Source organism: Pyxicephalus adspersus, chromosome 1 (assembly GCF_032062135.1).
Source record: "Pyxicephalus adspersus chromosome 1, UCB_Pads_2.0, whole genome shotgun sequence".
NCBI lineage: Eukaryota > Metazoa > Chordata > Amphibia > Anura > Pyxicephalidae > Pyxicephalus > Pyxicephalus adspersus.
In genome coordinates this window covers 157,449,284-157,453,583 of record NC_092858.1, presented here as the reverse complement: position 1 = coordinate 157,453,583, position 4,300 = coordinate 157,449,284, and positions in this window count along the sequence as shown.

The following is a 4,300-nucleotide window of genomic DNA, read 5'->3' as shown; positions in this document are numbered from 1 at the left end:
TCAAATATGAGGTCAGCCAACCACCGTTTAAGAAACTCCTAGCAAGCACTGGAGGAACCCTAGGGTTTTATGGTACCCTGGTTGATAATAGCTGATTGTGTATGTTTTTTGCAGATTGGATACAAAGGTCTGAACATTTTGTCTGTAGGTCATCACTAGGAAAGCAAATGTGTCCTGGCGTGGAATAAAACAACCACAGCTCTAGTGATGAGATCTGTTAAGTCTCTTTGGCACTGACATTGGTTCTCAGGAAAGTCCATTGCTGGAATGCAGGTAAGTTTGTGCAAATTTTTGCTTTAATGACTGTGCAAATCAGCTCATGACTATGCTTTACAATTAGCCTTGCACAGCCCCAGATATTTTTTTTAAACTTCATAACACTTTGAGACATGTTCACAAAGGTAAAATAAACAAGCATTTGCTTTGCATTAATGAAGCTTTACAAAGCCAAAAAAGTAAATTGTCTAATGCACACATATTTTTTTTTTTTTGCATTGCATTGCATTGCTTTGCACTGTTTATTATTTGGCCAGTAGGATTTGACAGATTTTGCCAACTTGCATATCTTGCCAAATTTCTTAAGGACACCAAACTCCAAATGTACCTGTTTATTGTATCACAGCAACATAATGTAAGCTGAGATGAACCAAGCACCAAGGTTGTGTGATACCAATCTGTATATATTACTCAGATATGTAGGGATACTGTAGGATATTATTAAATAAAGAAAACTCTCACATTTATTCTTTAAGCAACTGTTATGTCAAGCAGTTTGCGTACACAGGAGCCAGGTATGTATGAGAGATCTACCAATGAATTACAAAGACACAGCTCATACCCTGAGAAAAGGTATTAACTAGCTAAATAAGAAGTGATCCATTCCCTAAAAAAAATCTTTTTATTGAATATATCAAAATGTCACCTGCAAGGAGAGGATTATTGATTTTTTATTGTTATCTAGAGTGTGGGGGTTGTGTTTTATTTTAAAAAAGAAGATTTATTCATCTACATCATCTGCAAAGTGTTCTTTAATTCACTGGTCAGTCGTGTACCAGCATATTCCTGTGTTGTTTTATTCTGTGGACTGATACATTGTCTTCTCATTATGCTTAAATACAGTCATCTATCATCTCAGTAGCCCAGACCGAGGGTTGAGCACTCTGGGACATCATAATAGATGCTGAAAAAACTACAATTCTCTAGCAAACACAGCTGTTTTCTGTCTTCTACAACCGACATACCTTTTAGCTGCTATTGTAGAAAAGGAAAGAATGGAATCCAGTTAGAACAGGTTTATTATTCGTCTAATCACATAATGTGTATTAAAGGAGTACAATCAATAGAAATATGCTTAAGAATTCTAAGATCACAAAAATACATTTCGCAATCTTTATGCTTAGCAATTCATGCAGAGCTGAAGAAGCATTGGTAATGCAATAATGTTCAAAAGCAGGAGCTCAAGTGCCTAGAATAGGAAGAAACAGAGGTATTAGTTCTAATAATAAAAAACTGATGTGTAAACATATATACAGAAAGTACGGAAGGTGATTTGAGATTGGATTGAGAATTCCGGGGTAGAATGCATGAGTAACAACCCCAAACAGTCTTAAAGAGGAACTCTTCTTAGAATCTTTCAGAATTTGTTGGTAGACTGTTTTCCAAAGGAATAATTGAAACCAAGAAATGTGAGAACATTAGGAGAAACTTTATGGCACACTGGAGACTAAAGTGTTCTTATAAGGTAATGGTACACAAAGCCTACACCTACCTTCAAACAAATTACAACCTTTAAAAGTCCCAATCCAATCAAATCAGAGTGGGAATTGGTGATGTTGAATATATGTAGGTTCCATATGACTCAGCCCTTTCCTAGTTGCAAATAATTTCTTTCACTTACACACTGTTCCATATAGCTGTCAGGAGTTAAGGATAGATCCAAGTAAGCTCATCTGAGTTTTAGCTTACCTAGAGCGATGGACTTCTGGTGCATAAACACCAATAGGCTCAATGCTGTCAAGTCATGTCATGTCTTTAATAATAATATCTGTTATTTCCTTGGCTTCTGGTGGTGAACAGAATAGTGGGACAAGAAACATAACGTGAGTATAGGCTGGAAAGCATCAGGGTCTATAATTAGACAATGGCACACCACTAGTTTTCTTTAAGGGCTAACTTGAGCCATTTCTTTCTTTTTGGTTGGGGACCAAAAGGCAAAGTTTCAACTTGTCTGCATTTTATTTCTGTCTATGACCACATTGGGGGACTAATCCTGGAAAATCTATTTAGGAAAAAAAGAAAGTCAAAAGCATTAAAGGGTCTGTATGCCATGTGTGTTGGTGATTGATGTTTGCAGTGATGTCCTACAGTGCCATTTTTCATGTTAAGTCTCTAGCGGGACCACTGCCCAGTATGCACCCTGAAAGTTTGTAGAAGTTTGTTGGCAGATGCAAACATTTGCTGTTGGAGAGATTTTCCCTACTTGCTTCCTGCTAGTGGGAACACAGCCAGCAAAATACCTGGCAGAGGCTCATTTTTTTTCCTTTTAATCCATAATTTTATTATTAAGATTTTTTTTTTATCAGATACATGTTTTCCTGTTGTTTTCTATTTGATCTGTGTTATATTTTATTTCTTAGATATTTTCAACTTCTATTCATGTTCTTCTAGTTAAATAAATTCACCCTCTTCTTGTTTTTGGATAAAAAGAATAATTCGCTTTTTTGTGTGTTTTTACCTGACATAATTTTTTTTCCACTTGCCAGGCAAACAAAGATAAACTCTTTTCACTGATGTTTCATAATTCATCTGAAAAAAGTTCAGCCAAGGTTAACCCAGTCTGCAAGAAAACATAACATCAAAAAAACAAACTTAGCAACATGGTTCCATCAGAAATTGAGACTATAACTGCGACAGATGTCACACTGTGAGCACATCAGCCTTTTACAAAGTTATTCTCCAAAAAAACTAAAAGATGCCTTTAGATGCTGAACACCCCTGATAGGAAGACACAGACCTGGGAAATGTAACCAGCGGTAGGCACCACTCTGTGTTAGCTCACCTCTGTGCATGTTGTTCAGTAGAATTTCTGATTCGTAAGATAGAGAATTGTTTCCTAGCTGCCAGTAGTGAAGTGGACATCCCTTAAAATGAATTGGAGCCTAATAATACACCTTAAACTAGAATAATTACTCAGAATGCTCACAGATAGTGTTGGTTAAATAGCTCAGTGTTAGAATCAGCAGCTATTCAATCGAATAGCCCACTGTTTTTCGGGTGATCAAAAGCCAAATTCGAATACCATTAAAGTCTACGCGGAAGGAAATTTGAGTTATTATTTGGGACTGTGTAGAACTGCGAGAGCTGTCAGCTCCGCTCCTCTGATTGCTCTTGCAGCCCAAGCGTAACTGTAGTATGTGTTCTTGGACAGAAAATCTGCAGTTGAACTCTAAGTGGAAAAACTCAATTGAGTGTTCATCTGTAGTCACAGCTGATTGGAAGCACTAGCATACCTCCAATCAGCGATGACCACGGTTCCCTTGATCACTGGATTGTACTTATCAACCCGGTGACCGTGGGAACTGAACTGCAGATGAACTCTCAATAGAGAAACTCCATTGAGAGTTCATCTGCAGTCACAGCTGATTGGAAGCACTCGGATGCCTCCAATCAGCTGTGACCACGGTTCCCACGGTCTCCGGGCTGTACTTATCAATGGCAGCTCAAGCGTCATCAGGATTTTACGTTCCTCAGCCAATCACAGAGCACTAGAGATGAATGAATGGGGAGACTTGTCCTCATTTACCCTCTAGTGGCTGGGGATCCCACACTGAGAGGAGGATTGCCACAGCTGTGCACCCGTGAGAATCATCCTGTCATTGTGGGATAACCTGTAAAAAAATAAAAGTTAGTTACACAAATCACACACATTTAATAAATTACTTTCACATTAAAGCCTATTTTATTTTTTTTACACATATTTTTACACACAAATTCGCAAAGTCGAATCCCGTGTTTTTCGGGTCGAGTTTATCCGAATTCGAACAGCCATATTCGGGTCGAATATAAGGACAACCCGAACTCGAACACCAACACTACTCACGGGTTACAGGCTCTTTAAATAACAGGCCAAAAATTTGATCAGAAATCCCATTAATCCAAAAGAAAATGCATAATAAACCAGGCTCCAACAAATTACAGACCAGCATATGAAGCAAAATTATTCAGAAGTTTAGGAAGTTCCTGGCAGTCCTGCCTTAGAAGTTGATGAGGCCAAAAAATAGCTTGATCCGTTTTTTTATAT